We start from the raw sequence: 18,433 nt of genomic DNA, 5'->3' as shown, positions 1-18,433 counted from the left end.
GAGTCTGTGTTCACGTGCTTACGTTTGTTTGTGCCTGCCTGAAGGAGCAGGCTGAATCTCATTTACAGTCCAAGGGGTCACTTATTGACTGAACCAAACCCCCTGACAGGGCCCAGACAGAATGGAAGCTTAACAAGATTACTGTTATATATAGCAGCGGTAATGGGAACCTCTCTGGAGATTCTGCTGCTGCTGATTTGTGCCTTGCTACCCAGATTTGAGCATTTTGCACACTGCCTGTCTCCACCGGGAAACTCCTGATGCATTACAGCTGCAATGGATCAATCAATCTGCTTACTCCCAGCTCTCCCATCGCTCCACCTGCTGCCTGCCAGGGCAGTGATTCCTCAGAAGACCGTGCCAAGGGCTGCACTATGAGCTTGTGCTGCTCACGCATGCCTGTTCACCTGCACCACTAGTTAGAGAAATCACAAAATAAATGGGCATCTTGTTGCTCTCTACCCTACTGTTAGTCATGTCAGGTTAAAGTGGAGGAGCTAAGGATTAGAGGAGGTGGGAGAAAGGAGGTGCGTATTAGAAAATACAGCACTGACATGCTTGTTTTGATTAATGGAGCCCTCTCTGCTGGTGAGTGACAAATTATCAGAAGGCTGGATGGCTCGTTCATCACTGTCATCCTAGGCTTACTAGTGTGGCACATCCAGTCCGGCAGCCAGTCGTGCTACCATCTCACCCTTATCGCTCCCACCTGGTGCAGAAGATTTTCAAGCAAAGGAAAGAAAAGAGTGGAGGAGGATGCAAAAGACATGAAGGAGCACAGCTGAGACGTTGACATTTGGCAGCGACCGTGCTCAGCCATTACTGAAATAGACTTATCCTGGGATTTACTGTATGTTTACTCAGATAACCTGACTGGTAAATGCCTACAAGCAGGCGTGATCATCCACCAAACTATTACCACATGACTGAAGTTAATTTGGGGAAGGGAAAATAGACTGAGTGATAAGCGTCTTTGTGTTTTACAATTGAACGGCAGATAGAGGATTTTTGTTTGTATCTAAGCCCAAGGCTCTGCCTGGCCTCTAATTAAGCAGGAAGACAGAGCTTGAGCAACGGGAATCTTATCTTTGCTTTTGCCAGGCGACAGAGATAGTGTCCAGAAGCATAAACACTAATTAACTACCAAGAGTGTGCTTTACTGTTAGAAGGCTTCTCTGCTGGTGCCTCTTCTGATGGGTATTACAGAGATACAGATGGAGGCAGCAGCCGCACATGCACACGCCCTAAAATAAGCAAAACTTTCATTTTGATTTCGACCGTCCGTCTCATTTTTCATGTAATTTTTTTGTCTTTCTTTGCTTCTGAACCCGCTCACCTGTACTTTTGTAGGGAAGGTAAGAATGGTCGTTGTTTTGCAAGTAAGGCACTATCCTTTGACGTAGACGGCAAACCAAGCTGAGCGGGTGATGGATGGGAAGTGGACAGCTGTCGACAGGCAGGAGGACAGCGGGGCAGTGAGCACCCGACGGAGACACACCTAATTCCCAGGTCTTATTTTGTCAATAAACAGCAGCCAGTGGCACTCAATTAGAGGACTTTATTGACTATGCTGCCTGGCCTGTGTCAGATGTCAGCTTGTGACACAGCGTGATGTCCTGCACTGACACTTTCTGTGAGATTACAGAAAATAGAAAAATCAAAAGAAGATTGCAAAAGCAGAGGAAATAAAGGGAGGAAAGAAGACAGAGGATTTGCTGAGAAATAGAAGGAAGAGACATTGCAAGATTAAGGGACACATAAAAAGTGGGCAAGTGAGGACTATAGTAGTCCTCAAGGCATTTTTCTCAAGAGTTCAGGTTATTATTTCTTGCTGGGTTCACTGCATGTCAACTTAAAATGCTAAATATCAGACATGACAAATGCTGTCAGAAATTGGCAGGTTTCACTCGCTTGTCTTCTGGTTATTCTTGCCACTAAACGTGTCTGGATAAGAAAAACAAATATACTCCTCCCCACCCCTTTTTTTGAGAGTGAACAAATCTCCTAACTAATGTTTGTTTTCAGTTTCTTCTGCTGCAGTACGTTGTCTTTTGTCTCACTTCAAACACCATTGCATCGTGTTTTTTTTTTTTTTTCTTTTTTCTCTCCTGGAGAGGCAGAAACAAACAGACACCCCAGCTTAGCCAGCTTTCCAGAGTAATTGGTTTAGAGTCATTTCTTGAAGTTGTTGCAATTTTAGACACAGTTATGCCTAATTTTATTTCGGTTTTTTTAGTTATCCGCTTACTGTTTCATCTGAAAGAAAAAGAGAATTTATTTGTTTGGAGATAATAAAAATATTGCTGATGGTAAAAATGCAAAGAACACATAAACCCTTTTAATAATAACATTTTAATACGCCAAAGATATTGTATGCTCTGAGTACAATGTTCCTGATGAACAAAATGCACGTAGTTTATACTTATACACTGTAAATTCAGTGCGTTCTTGTGTTTGTTTTTTCCTCTTTTTGTGTGGCGGGTTGGTGGCGGTGGGTGGGGTGGACTTGAAATGTCAACCTCATTATCATCAAACCTGTTATCTCTTCTGAAATAACAGGCTTGTTATAAAGAAAAAAAAATCAGGTTGACTTTCTTTCGGTTATGATATTCATTCATATTCAGTATTTAGTATTTCAAATCAAGCTCATTCAGAAGTCCTGTTAGGTCAGCTGATACCAGCTGATTTTAATACTAGTCCACTTCAGTGGATACTCTTGTGTAAAGCTAAATGTCACTTCCCACACAACCTGTTTAAATTGCGTTAGCCTGCTTGCTGTCACTGCTTCCTTTCCAAGTGAATGTTTGTATACCCATTTTTCTGTTTGGTCTAAATGTTACTGTCATGGTCCGGAGTCTGTGACTCCGTGTTTAAGTTTATTATTATTATGGGTTTTTGTGCTCCTTTTTCACATTACATGTTCCTATGTTCTGTGTCCCCCAGTCTGTGTTAAGTTTGTGTGGGTTGTGTTCCCTCTGTTGGTGTTATCCCTGCCTGTGGTGTCCCCTTTTGTGTATTAAGGTCTCTGTGTTTAGTTTGCGTTCTCAGTCTGTCTCTTTGCGTGTATGTGTTCCTGTTTTACTTTGAAGGTCCCTGTCTGATGTCAGTGCGTTCTGTTAATGTTTCCCCTCGTCAGCTGGGATGTCTTCCAGGTGTGTTCCCATCCTGTTTCCCATCCCTTGATTCCTGGTGTGTGTATTTATTGTGTGTGTTACCTCGTCCTCGTTGCTGGTTCGTCTGCTTCTCTCCGTCCGTCTTCCCGTGTATTTTCCTGTGCCTCCCTGCATCTTCGTTTCTGGTTTGTTTTGTTAGTTTTGCCCAGTTTTAGGTTTTCCTGTTTCATGTTCACCTGCGCCATTGCTGTTTGTATTTTCCTTTGTTATTAAACTCACTTGCACCAGAGCTGCCGCTTCCTGGTCCTAAATAATTCCCACACGGCTTGCCCCGGCAACCCGTGACAGTTACCTCTTTTATTCATGAACAAATATTGCTGGTAAAATATATGCCATGTTTAAATAAAACACTCAAAAAATGCATAAAAAGATGTCCGTCCATCCATCCAGGGTCACAGGGGCCTTAAGCCAAGAGGCAGAGTACAACCTGAACATGTCACCAGTCTATTCCAGGGCAAACCCACAGAGACAGCCATTCATACTCCCTAATTAACCTAATCCCATGGATGTCTTTGGACTATGGGAGGATGCCAGAGTACCTGGAGAGACCCCACAGAGATACGAGGACAACTTTTAAATGCCACACAGAAAGGCCCAGTATAAAGTATCCATCCGTCTATCTCGTGGGTGTTATCTGTGCCACCTCCTTCAGTTCTCCCGGGGGAAGACTGAGGCTTTCCTGATCCAGCTGAGAGATATAATCTCTGTATTACATCATGGATCTGTCATTGGGTCTTCTCCAGTCAGGACATGCCTGAAACACCTCTCTAAGAGGCGTACAGAAGGCATCCTGGCCAGATATCTAAACTACCTCAGCTAGCTCCAAGTCTACTCTGAGCCCCTTCCCAAATGACTGAGCTCCTCACCCCATCTCTGACACTGAGTCAAGTAAATTAAGTATAATCTCATTCTTTTGGCTCCCACCCGCAGCTTGTAAACATAGGTTGACCAGTAAATGGACAGCCTGGTCTTCACTCTCAGCTCCTGCTTCACTACATTAGACTGTCAGTTTACCTCTCTACTCTCCTCTCACTTGTAAACAAGACCCTGAAATGCTTCAACTCCTCCATTTTGAGCAACAGCTCACCCCTGACTCGGAGCAGATACTCTACCCTTTTCTGGCTGAGCAGACTTGGAGGTGTTAATTCTAATCTCAATCACTTAAACTCTCCCAGTGCGAGCTGGAGGTCACCACACATCTGTAAAAAGCAGAGTTGGTCCCATGGCCACCAAAACTAAAACTACAAAGTTTTATTCTGAATACCTGTCTCTGACCAGGGAATTTCCACTAGGACACTCAACAGGACTGTACAACTATACAGAGATGTCCATGATCTAATTATGATCATTAGTACACGGCATGATGCAAAGCTGCAAATATCTTGACACCCAGCAGATGGTAATGATCAAGATACCAAAGATGGAGAATGAGTCTTTGACCCCACAGATGGCATCAGAACCTCAGCAAACAGCCTCTGACTCGACTTATACATGAAAACAAAGCTACAATAACATGTTCCGACCTTATTTTGTAATGTTAAATGTGCCTTTTTTTCAGCAATAGGTTCATACCACAACACCTGCAAGAAGCCATATAATCTGCTGTTTATATAAAAATAAATGCTAGTGCAACTCATAAGGATTTTTCCCCCCAGTGGTCTCAAATTAGAATTGTTTGCTACACAAGAGCATGTCATCGTAATGATGCTGAAAAAAAGAAAAAGAAGTTTGTAATGATCCATGCAGGCATGTCTCAGAGCATTGAGTTCTGATCTGAACTGTGTCTCACATTAGCTAAAGAAGATATGTAAACGGTGCTAGAATTTTATAGCTGGGACTATTTTGGAACATTTATTTTACTGGGAGTGAAATTAATGGTCTGGCTGAGGTATTAAAAGCACAGTTATAGGTCTTTTTTCTGCAAACAGTGCTGCTCAGAGACGGTGTAATAGCCAAGATTTCATTCCTAAACATTGTCACAGCATCTGAATTAAGGTGGGAAAACGTTCTGTGTTTAAAACTGTGTTTCAAACTGGGAGCGGTCCAGACATGCAGGTTGGACTTACATGGGGAGTAATTCTTTGAGAGTATTAGACAAACAATTTAACTGCAAGCCATGTGCCAAAGTCACAAATGAGCATCCCCTGCAGCCAAGTGGACATTTCCCTGCCAAGCACAACTAATTATTGGTTTAGTTTTGCCAACATGTTCAAATGATTTATGATAATGAGAATGACAATAAAACTGCTACTGTCAAATGTTGGGTCTAACCATGGCATGCCATTTTCATCTGCCTTTTGTGTAATACGGATGAAGAGAAAGTAATAGACATGAGTAGGGATGGGATACTTTGTTTCATATCTCCAGCACCCACTTGAAACTTTCTCTTGGGAGTTTTTCTCTGGAGAGTTCTTAATAATGATACTACGAAATATAACTCTCATGTCAACCTGATGGTTTCACATATTTTCTTGTCTGCTTGTGTTTTATTCACAAAATTTAACTTATCTCATGGTTGCTTTGTCAGGCTCATTTCCATTACATTTGCATTATACTCGAATGCACTGATCGCATAGTTCAGCATGTGGGATTAACATCTTGCCCAATCCTAATCTAACCGATCAGTAAATGAAACTGGAACTAGGCTGTAAGTGAAAACACAATTCAAATGGTGTCTTATAATAACTTGTGAGTCTTATCAGATGTGAGCAAGTTCAAAAAATATGCGGTACAACCACTTTGTGGGCTACTCTTAAACAGGTCTAACATATAAAGTGCTGAAGTGAAACTGATGTTAAAAACTGAAAAGTCTCCACGGAGGCCCCTTTCTGTACTTTTTGTACTATACTTTTTTTAATTTTGATGTTTCCTTCATTCCCAGTGAACACCACTGTTGCACCCTTCCCTGTTCTGGCACACTTGTCAACCAGTCGGTATTCAACTGATACGCAGCGTCATCCACATTATGCGACACACAAGTGGGATTTTAGAGGACTGCATAGGGCATGTTTGCAGTGGTTGAAACCTTTAATGTTTAAGTGCATGTACTTTAAATGTACAGCTGTCATGTCAGATATAAACAACAGCACTGAGAATGGACTGGGAGGTAATACAAACATTTTAATATAATAAGTCCTCTTTCACTCATTGCCCTGATAGTGTTTCTGATAGCAGCTGGCAGTGCTCAGTTGATTCATTTTGCTTAGAAGACTTGATGACCTGTCAAATGGCCTCCTTTGTGTGAAAGTACACAGAGCTTGAAGCAGACACTTTGGTTAACAGAAAAAAACTGTTAAACACTGTCTTGATACTTGTTATCTTTGACCCAGGTGTTCAGTTTTGTCAAGCCAGCTAACACAAAGAGAGCTTGGCTATGCTGAATTTGCTTCAAATTCACATGAGGATGAATGAATCATTTTTAGCAAATGTCTAATATTACAAGAACAACTGTCTTATCGGATAGTTGGAGTAAAACAAAAAAGAAATAGCATGTAGTGGAGGTTTTGTCATAATTCCTATGCCTGCCTTGCTGGCCTGCCTTGCCTCTTGGGTTCTGTCTGTGTTTGTGTACACTCTTGGGTATCGTTCTCTGGATAGCACACTTGACTGCCTGATTGGTCTCAATCGACTAATCACCCCCAACTCAATCATCTAACTACTCTATATCAACCCAAGTCCTGCCACTCACGCCATTGCAGGTTGTTTCATCACTAGTGCAGTCAGGACTAATTCCTAGCACTTGGTTCTTGTGTAAAGATGTCACCAAGTTGTAACTCCACCTTCTCCTTGTGCAAGACCCTCCTCATGTTCCAATCTCCCCGTGTCTGCTCCATTCACTCCAAACTAACAGTTTCATTGTCTTTGTATCACCTGCTAGTTTTCTTCCGCAAGAACTTACCATCATTCACACAAACAAACCATTTGCATTAAAACATTTAAGTCTGAGTCCTAAGGTGTGCTTCTCATCACACAGCCTTGACACTCCAGTTCAATGATAATATTCCTATAGTTGTTGGAAAATAGAGTGAATCGCTACCATTTGTCACTGCAAAGTCATTCCAATAACACGGATAATAGTACAAGCTAATCATGTTTGCTGCTACTTAGATACATTCCATATATTCATTTTGAATACAAGACATTGCATGCATGGTGACAATAAAAGTAAAAGTAAAAAAAAAGAATGATTACAACTCAGTGAAGGCATGTTGACTATGCAAGGCCTTTCTCCAAAGCTTTTACAAAACTGGATGTCTATAGCTCTGTGGCACCAGGAGATGAACACTAAATCATTAAATTCTTATATTATAACTGTGAGGCACCTCTAGTGAGTGACTCTGTCAAGTGATCTCTACCAGACCCTTAGTAAGCCCACCTAAGGAAAAATTTCCCTTACGGAAGCTTACAGAAGTATTTTTCATTTTATTACCACAGCTGAAAAAAGCTACCCTTCTCTGACGAGCAAAAAGAAAAATCAAATAAAAACTCCAGAGTCTTATTCAGTTTGAATGTTGTTTTCAGTGTCCTCTCCAGTGTGGCTTGAGGTGGACCAAACTAGAAGAATGAAAACCCACAAAAGAAACAGAGCTTTTGTGTTTAGATGTAACAGCTCAGGGTTACTAGAGCTAGTGATTAGATATTTATGGATCAATCTTCATCCAAACATTACAAACCTTCTTTAATTTTTATAAACTAACCTATACAGAATAAATATCTAAATACTGATTTTTCTTTCTTAGTGTTTTGTGTTGCTGTCTACAGGCCTGCGAGCATTTTGGTTGGCTAACCTTTTGACATGGATGCTTTCGCTAACGTAGAACAATTGAAACACAATTGCCATGCTTTTCATTTAGCTATTGCAGCTCGTTTCCACTTCATTGTTTGGACAATAGGTCAAAGCTGCACTGCAGATTAGCTGTGCAAATACATACGAAAAGGAGAATGAGCGGGATAAATCAATAGGGTCAAATGAGGATGGAAACCAATGAGAGTGAGAGAGAGTGCAGGACAACAACAAGACGGAAGTGGAAAGAGCTGCAGGTAATCAAGGGAGTCATCAGCTGCATGTTAAGCCTACAGGAACTGTTTCCCTCGAGGAAATGAATGTTCAAGAACACAGTGTGGGTTCATCTCCTCTGACTGCAGGCTGAATTAAGTGTCCCCACTGGCCCAGCGCACAAGACCTGATGGAGAGAAGAGAAAGTTGGAAGTTTTGTGCATTGATTTGCCTGCTCTAATTATGTTGACTGTTCCTCTTTTGGTCATTTTCTCTAGCTATAAAGCAAAACAAACCATAAATTAAAAAAAAAAGACCGTTATCACATATAAGGACCTAAGTTTAATCCTTTTGGTTCCACCATTTGTCAATAACAGCTAAGGTCTGAGCTCCAACCCTGTCATAAACAGTTACACTGAAATTGTTATTGGAATCCATGTAAATGTCATATTACAGAAATGAAATTTAAAAACATAATTTCTCATCATTTTTTTTCTCCAAAATCTCATTTTATCATCTTCAATTCTTCAAATTCTATGTGCCTATTTGCAGCGTCTGACAAACGACACTTTGCAAAAAGTGGTAAAGCAAGAACGATGTTGTTTCTGCAAAACCCAGAGCAGTAGCATGAATTAAATTGAATTGAAATTCTGTTTACGGCCCAAAAACAATGAGACGGGGTTTATTAAGTAAAAATGGGGAAACAGTGAAAGTGGAAAAGCTTTTGCAATTGCATTAGGACCGGATCTGGGAGAGCTGGTGCAATAATGGCATGGAAGGCTGGGTCAGATTACAACAGAATGGTATAGCATTTAGTGAACAAGGGAGGCCCTGAGAAAGCAAGCCAGACTGACTGAGAGGCTAAATGACAATTATGAAAGATATTGGATGTGTAGAAAATGGAGTGAATGGGAAATCGGGGAGAAGAAAAAACAAAGGAAAGTTAGAAAAGTTGTGGACATGTTGGGAGCAAAGTCCTGGAAAAAACAGTAAAACCCTGCAGGATTTGATGCTGGCTTTGCAGTTCATGTTGGTTACTGTATTATTGCAATGACTCTGTTTTGACTGATCTCACCTGAATGACTTTAGTTGCAAACAATTCTTCCTTACTCTTTTATATTTCCTGCTCCTTTTGAAAAATTTAGCTCAACTAGGGATATTACTACAAGTAACCTTTGTTGATTGTGCACAAAGACTGCTGCAAAAGATGCTTTGTCAGCAGCACGGTGTCGTGGGTGTCTTTAACCTCTCCACGCTGTCATAGGGTGAGAACAGAATAAACACTGGACAGTTCTGTTGCACAGATAACACAGACACATGAGACAGAGAGATAGACACATGACGAAAAGACTTTAACGCAGGAATAGCCGGGAGCATCATTTCTCCTCTTTTTGCTGGAGGCTATCCTCCTGCTAACCTGTGCTGGACCACTATGTGCTGAATGCAGAGACCCAAGCTGGTCGAAACTCTCATCTACTCCTAATGGGAAAGCAAACAAGTTGACAAAATGTCAGTTTTTAGAATGGAAAAGGAAGTTGCTGTGAAGGGCACAGGGACCAGAACTGTTGCAATGAGTCACCATCGCAGTGCCTTTAAAACACCCAAAAGGTAAAAGATAAAATTAGAGCCTCCATTTAATGGAAGCACATGTAGTAATTGTGGTTGGAACAGGCTCGGGATATAACATGGTGAAAGATGAAACAAAAGGCTGTCAGTTAAGTGGAGCATGGCAGTGTAGAGGGACAGACAAAAACGAGCGATTACCATCCAACGTTTATGACTTGGTAGACATTTGTATTACAATAAATGTCTATTTTTGAGTGATATATGATTGTTGTATTTATCATCACATAGAGAGTCATTTATGGGTGGAACTGGGTGTGAGCCGAAGTGTGCTTTGTTGCACTCTACCTGTCATCTGTATTTATGACAACCATACTGACACACCTTGAAGTAAATGTTTTCATCATTACAGGATTACAGCTTTTAAGGTGCCGCCAAGTTTAAAGAGCGATTCTGCACCAGCCAAATTATTGCTTTTGCTGATTAGCAGTTTTCACTTCTCATTTTGTGGTAGCCATGTCGACTGGCATGTGTCACAACTTGGAACGTGATTACTCGGCTAGATGATTAAAAGCTCCTGCCCTCACTATTTGGCACTAGAAATTATAGTCAGTTAAGCTCATATTCTATTATTGTCCAACATCAGTTAATGACTGTTTTCTAAAATATTCCACAGCAAGATGCCACTGAAACATGGCAAAATCTCTCAGACTCATTAACTATTACCCACAGAATCTAGTTATTTGTTTTAAGTGGTTCTTAAATACATCTGCTTATTTGCCAAATTCTGACACTTTCCCATTTTCTCACTTATAGACTGGAAAATGTGTCTGTTTATTTTTTTTCCGGTTTTTTTCCCGATAGTTGCCAAGATGGTGACAAACAGACAGGAGAAGACGGGAGGTGGAGTTGGAGGTAGCAAAGTTGAAGAGCTAAAGATTCTTGAAGGGACAGGATTAGAAGGGAGTATAGTAAAGTGTTGGTTTGAACAATTTGGTGATTAAGTTAGACAGGCAAGGCTGAGATGGTTTGGACATCTGCAGACGAGGGATAGTGGGTATAATGGACAAATGATGTTGAAGATGGACTCCACTTATATCTACACATAACTGTGCCTCAGGCATTTTCACTAAGGACATTTTGCTGGGATTAGAAGTACATCAGACCTAATACTGAGCCTATCTTAAATGTTCCTTTTAACCCGTAAAAGCTGACGGGAGAGCCCGCGATCCTATTTGCCGAACTATTTTTAAAATACTGATTGAATTGCAATCAAATGAGCTAGAGCAAGAATTTGTCTTTTGGTTTTTTGCATATGAAAAACAAGGAGTTTTACTTGCATATCATTCATCCAGTTTGTCCCACGCTGTGGTTTCCTTCGACTAATGGGTTTGCAAAAATTGCTCAAAAAGCGCATGCAACAACAAATAACATTATACTCCAGAAATACGCTTTGTCGATCTGATCAGCGGTTCTAAGCACTTCATATGTTGCAATAAACATCATTACGTTGTCAGCACAAACTGTCACATGTCCACCATTACATGCAAAAAACTTCACAGGTAATGTTGTGTTTTTTTTTTCTCCAGGGCCTTTCAGTTTGTACATGTTTATGTTTCCTTTTTTTATTATGTTAGCCTTGATGTGTGTGCATTTTTGTCCTGTTCCACTTCCCGTGTGTGATTAGTTAGATTAAGTTCAGCTGTGTACTCACTGGTCTCCTATCATCATCATTAGCCTCTCCCATGTCCCCTGCGGAGCTCCGTACTTTTTAGCAATTTATGTAGTTACTATGAATTTAATACATACATATTATTAAAATTTGGAATATAATCATTGTATTGTTGCATGATAAAAATGTCACTAGAGCATGTAAAAATGTAAAGATAAACTCTGTACTTGTTCTATGTTACATTTAAATAGGTCTTGGAGGCAAAAGGTAATATATTATTAATTGCAATGTGAAATGTGAAAGCAAAAAGTCCAAAGAATTCATCATGTCAGGGTTGATACAATTAAAGAAAATGTATTTATTACATTTTCAGGCTATTGACAGACAAAGTTAGAGGTGGCTATTTGGTTTTCCAAGTAGAGAATATCATTAATCTATACTGTAAAGAGGACCTTGAGCAGACAGATAGTTTCAACACTGAGGTGAATCAGCCTCAACGATGCATTGCTCTAGGATGACTCTGGTTTCTCAATAGCATCCTGATGTCTGGCCTTGCTGCCTTGCTGTCTGCTCTCTGACAATCTGTGACAGCGGAGGTGTGAGTGCCACTCACTCAGTGTCCTTGCGTCTGCCAGGGCATGACACACACCCATCGATATGCGGAAAGATACACTCTCTAACGACGGGATAAAATTGAACTGATTTAATCAAGGCGTTCAATACGTACCTCACCTTCTGCCAGCTGACAATGTGATTGAGGACATTAAGAGAGTGGCACCGCTTTTAAGAATAACTTCTTCAGTCACGTTGTAGTTTTCCTCTGTTAGTATTGTGGAGATGGAAAAAAAAACTGCTTCTTCATTGTTGCTGAGCTGGGGAATTAAAATATTTCCATAGCTTTAAGTACAAATAGAAAAGAATAATTATGTGTTTGAATGCTTTAGCTGCTGTCCTTGCAGTTGTTGCTTAGACAGTTGGTTGTTTATCCAGATGTGATAAATTCACTTGTCCTTCAGGAAGGCAATCTTCAGAATTTAACTGTCACGGCAATTAATGACAACGTTTACCACCAGAAGAGTTGTTTGTGTGTTTGTTGCTGATGACAGGGCACATTCAGAAACTTTATCTTTCCAAAAATATATTTGACCATCTTTCTTCAACCTACATAGCTCTTTATCCATCTTAAAGATCTAAATTTACACTCCTCTCTCAAGCCCCTTTCCTGTTTAGCAACAACTTCCTCTTATGCAGGATGTTGTTTTCTGGGTGTCGGCTATTATAGGTTGTATGGTGGCGACCCTTGGGGTTATGTGGTTTCTCATACTCCCAGCTCTTATCCAAAGTGATTCCGACAGGCACATTAAAATGCAAATTCTTGTCTCTGCACTCCTTGCCATTTTGTCACTTCCTTTCTCCTTGTGTGGCATGTTGAGTGGAAAGGAATTAGAGCGCTGGCCCTGGGGTTGAATATTCAAATGGCCACCTGATTTCCCAACAGAGCACCACCAGCCAGGTTTCCATTTACATAGTTCCTTTTCCCCATTTACTGCCCCTCAAAGCTGACTCAACCACAACTATCCACTGGGCCATTTATAGAACGTTCAACTCTGACTGTGTGGCGAATACTCAAACAGTGAACTACCAACCATATTGTGCTTCTCAAAAAAGACCTAGTCACAAAACTTCAGACCCTAAAAGGGCATAGAGAAATCATTATTAGAACAATGCTGTGGAAAATGGCTACCCATTACCACTACAGGTTCTTAATGCTTGTTTGTAGAGGTCAATGGTTTCATGTAGCACTGGAGGGGTTACTGGGGTTTGACTGGCCAATTAGATATAATTAGTATATGATGTTAAATATGAGCACAATAGCATAATAAGTAATCAAGCTTATAATGAACTGGAGTTGGCTGTTGCCCTTGTACTACGAGGAGAAAGATGCCCATCAGCTGAGCACTGAGAAGTGTTTTCTCCTTGAAAGTACAGAATAAAATACTTACCAAATTCAGCCTGATAGTTGTTCCATAATCTTGCTGAAAGACAAACAGGGCAAAATACAGTTAGCAGTGACAGAAAGGGTGTACAGTATGTTGCAATTTTTAAAACTGTTACAAATCATTATATTCTGTGTGTTGCCATAAATGTAAGTTAAAGCATATATTTTTGCTTGATGTCTCTTTTTGTGAATTGCACGTCGTGCTTGGCCAGAAACTCAATACTGTGCACGAATGCCTCCTGTATAAGCACAGACAGAGCCCAGGAGCAGCTGGAGCTCTACTAGCATACTGCTGTCACTACAGTTCCTGTGGAGGCAGTGTCAGGTATTATTACAACTCTGTTACACTGATCATGTTGTTTTGCATAGTATGCAAAAAGTGTAATTGTTTACAATTTTGAATTCTATTATTGAATCCAATTGTAGAAACAGATAGTTCAGCCATCCATCTGCTTTTCCAGTTCCTCTGGAGAAGCATCAAGGCATTCCCAAGCCAGCTGAAAGATATAATTTCTCCTCTTGACAGCACTTCACTCAGGAGGTATTAGAATCAGTTTCCTGAACCACCTTAACTGGTTCCTTTCATTAAGGAGTTGTGGCTCCACTCTGAGTTCCTTCCCAAATGACTGAAGGCCCAACCACGCCAGCTACAGAGGAAGCCCATTGCCACTGCTTGCATTCATGATCAATGGCCACCTTTCCACCAGTCACCACCTTACTGTGGTAGAAGAATTTACCACAGTAAGGGTAAATTCCATAATTCCCATAATTCCATAATTATAAGGGGCTTTTGGCCCTAGTAGGGTGTCCTATTGGTCTTAAATGAGGAGTGAAATAATGAGTGAGTCACAAAACCCCCATGAAGATATGACTAAGAGACCAGTTTACCCTGCCTGACTCAGGGTTACTGCCACCCAACCCTGAAGGCAGGCCCAAGGAGGAAGCTTGAGAGAGACCTAGTCAGCCCGAATAGGCATCATGGGCTCACAACCTGCAGGAGGTGCTGTAGGGCAACGTGCATTGGGCATCAGTCAAGGCTGGATGACCTGCCATTGCACTCCCCAGCTGTTAAAACTAGCTCTTGGGGCATGGAAAGTCAGGGGTATTATGGAATTTACCTGCAACATGCAACTGGTTTCTGACAGTAAAAGATGGTGTTGTATGAAGTAAAATCCAGAGGCTGCTAGTCGAACAGGAGGCAGCATGCACAAATATGAAGTGTACAAAAATAATGTCTCCACAGTAACCCCGTCTTCATTATACCTGTCTCTGTCAATGACTGCCCTCTTCTCCTGCGTTCCTGAGCTGAATGGCTAATTACCTGGATAAGGTGCATGGGGAGCAGTCGACCACAGCAGCCACCTGTCGGCTGGAGTCCCTCCAAATGACAAACGCCCGCAGGGTTGCTCTGCCCAGGTTGAGTCTGTGTTTTCCACTCTGTCGCCTTGCACCACACCTCAGCGTGGCAGCATCAACCTGGGGAACAACTGTTGTCTTTACTAATTTACCCAAAATAGCTGCCTGCCTCGGGCTCTTTCATGCTGCCAGTGCTGGTGAAGAGCATCTGTTTTGAACTGCAGGGGCAAGCATAATCACACTGCGTTGTGGCTCTGGGCGTTAGCCTGTCTCTCAGCTAATAATAATAATGCACGTCTGGATGTTACTGACATGTAAAACTTGATGAAAACACTCCTTATTCAACACACACACACAAAAATAAAATCTAAGAGAGATCTAAGATGCACAAAATATGTTTTGCTGTAGCTGTTAACCTCTAACTTTAACTGTTAAAAGGCTATTTTTGGTAATCCATAAACAGTGATATGATCATGTGGTTATGGTATTGATGGACCTGAGGTCGAAATATATGAAAAATAAAGCAGTAAATTAAACTTCATATGGAACACCACTGCTCTAAAGGTGAAAGAAAAAAAAAAACCTTTAAAGTTTGTTTGCCTGCAACAGTTACTTTTGCTTGTGTGCAAGTGCAGAGGAAACTATACAAAGGTTGGGAAGAGCATCTGAGACACTGAAGCGATAGTAAATAAAAACTTCTGGAATAACTGTGTCGGTTGATGTGTGACTTGCTGGCAAGCCAGAGAAAATCAATATCATTCCTCTGCTTTTGTGTGGTCTTCTCTCGTCTATTGCTGTATGTTTCAAAGTAATTAGTATCCACAGAGATTTTTTTTCTTCAGTTTTCAACAGCTTTTGTAATCCCTGCGCTTCTAAAGAAAGACGGAGTGGTCTGAAGATATTCCTACTGCCATCTTTACAGGTTCAGCTCTAAAGCTTGCTACGGGCTTCGTGGCAGATGTTTCTCAGAATATTTGGTCAAGTGTCACAAGCTGCAGGACATTTCATCTTTGACTTAAATAACATAATGGATACAAAAATGAGGTTTGACTGAAAAGAAAAATAATTTTTGAGGATATTGCACTGAAAATGTATTTTGGTCAGCCAAGAGAAAAGTGGTTTTTAAATCTGTCTCTCCGAGGTCTCTGTGGTTTTAGCAAAGCATAGCTTTATTGTTTTGTAATAAAACCTAATTGTATAATGTGTAGTAGCTCTCAGATGAAACATAACAGCACTGAAACAAAATTACCCCACCATTATGTCCAAAAGCATGCACGGATCATTTCAGTCTGGATGGGATGAAAGAAAATATCAGCACTTCAGAGAGATACTTTAGAGAGCCCTTGTGTGTGTTTAAGTGTAAACATGTGCACACGTCCAATATGACTCTAATGGCCTAAGCCTCGGAGACCCTTGCCTAACTGGTTAATGCTCACGCACAGATCTACAGATACAGCCCAGTACGTGTCCAGTGGAAAGGCCATTGCAAAGTGACAGTGGCAGGATTTTGGAAGCAGGCTGATGGCATGTGGATGTGTTGCTTAATGTGACATCTGTCGCACCACAGCATGTTCCAGCCAGAGTAGAGGGCTGAAGGCCACTAGAGCTTTCTGTAAAATATATTGCAGAGGTCACTGCAGCACGACCTGGCTCTCCATAATGGACACACAAATAACATCCTGTGAGAGTGAAGTATACAAGAGACGTGCTGCATTTGACAGATGCTAATGAAGACTGAAAACGAGTCAGACAGCATGAACGTTTTGAGGTGTGTTGTGGCTTGGAAAAACATAGGTGGCATGCAAAAGAAGCAGGCCTGGCATGGAGGGATAGTCACTGCTGTAATAAATGACGTTAATTGATTGGTTCATTCTATTTGTATATTACTTAATGCGTCAATGTGTTGTACATGTTAACTTACTTGAACATCTTATTTGTATTGGTGATGTCACTGTGAATAGTTCTACCTGTACCTGTGATTAGTTACCCCTTGTCCTCCAGGTGTGGATTTGCCTTCTCTCTTTCTCTTCACTGTGTGAATGTGGGTGTGGGTGTGACTAACTGCTTCTCTGGTGATGCCTAGTAGTTGTCTTGGAAGTCTCTTGCTGGTGATCCTGTAATCCATCCAAACTGCTCTCACATCCAGTCTTTGCCAGGTTGTGTGGTAGCATAGTTCAGGCCTCTTGTGCATTTACTTTCTCGTTTGAGTTCTGTCTGCCTTGTGTTCACCTGTCTCCTCCCTCCTCTTCAGAAACTTGTTGGAAAACCTGCTTTACATTAACCTGAATACCTGGCTAACCACTCTCTTTTCACAATGCAGGAACTCCAGCAACACTTGAGGGAAGATGAACAACTTTAATAATTGACCAACGCGCTTCGGCTTGTGGCCTTCATCAGGGTCATCCCTTCCTTCTTTACAACTGCAAAGAAAGAAGGTGATTCCCAATAGGGAAAAGGTCAGTCAGTCAAGGCTAATCAAAATATTTTTTCAATAGTCATTTAGTCAAGTCAAGAAAACCTTTATTTGTCACATACAAGTTGCCCTGCAGTGAAATGGGACCCCCCCCCCCAGCCTCACAGGATGTAACAACAGCACAAGCAAAACATATGAAGACAAAGTCGGAGACTGTTAGTAGTATGAACATTGGACCAATTTAGGGAGGAGACCCTTAAGGAAGCAAAAAAAAAAAAAGAAAGGAAAAGCAAGTTTTAGGATGAACTGAGGGGCTACAAAGCCCACTATAAGATAAATAATGATTTTTTTCCCCCCTAATAGTCTGCAAATTGAGTCCAAGAATAAAAATGTGGCTTTGGCCTACTTTAAAGTACTGACATATGTCCAAAAGGTGGATTTAAAATAGAAAACTCCATCAGGAAGAGTTTTCCAGTGGTTTCAAAGTTCTTATACTTTTATCACGAACAACTAACATAGTTTCTCAATTGTTAGCAACAATAAAAAAATGACGGATGTAAGACTGTTCTCGTAATTGCTGAAAATATTTTAGTGTGTCACAGCATACGACTTAATGGCATAGGATAGCTCCACTTATTTGGTGATATCTTTATTTTTAGCTTCACAGTTACATAATGTCATTATATTGCCATACGAAAACTCTCACAAAATACAGTAACAAATGATGTTCTGAAGAAGCAATAACCTTGGCTGCAGTTATAACTATTCCCAATTGATGTGATTCTTTCAACAAGCTGGGACAGGAGTGTTTACAAGATTCTTTTATCCTTTTCCAAAATCTTTTTTAGAATATTTTTTTTAAAAAGATTCCCCATTAAATTTTAGAACTTTTCATAAAGAATAAACTACACAAGATACAAAATGAGACACTTAAACATTTATTAGTCTACTTAGACCAGGGGTCAGCAACCTTTAACATCGAAAGAGCCATTTGGACCTGGTTTCCACGCAAAAGAAAACACTGGGAGCCGCAAATACTTTTTGACATCTAAAATGAAGATAACACTGTATATATTGTGTTACGACCCGTCTAGGGCCAGGCCATAACATGAGCGAGGCACTCGCTTCCCCCCCAAGACCCAAGCAGTCACACGAAACCAATCCGTTAGATATGAGGTGATTTATTTACAATGTGAATAAAGAGAACCAAAACGGGAGTGTCAACACGTCAGGGTGAGCCAAGGCCAAAACAATAAACAAA

Source organism: Pundamilia nyererei, unplaced genomic scaffold (assembly GCF_000239375.1).
Source record: "Pundamilia nyererei isolate P.nyererei 1_Seehausen unplaced genomic scaffold, PunNye1.0 scaffold00017, whole genome shotgun sequence".
Lineage (NCBI taxonomy): Eukaryota > Metazoa > Chordata > Actinopteri > Cichliformes > Cichlidae > Pundamilia > Pundamilia nyererei.
This window is presented reverse-complemented; position numbering follows the sequence as displayed.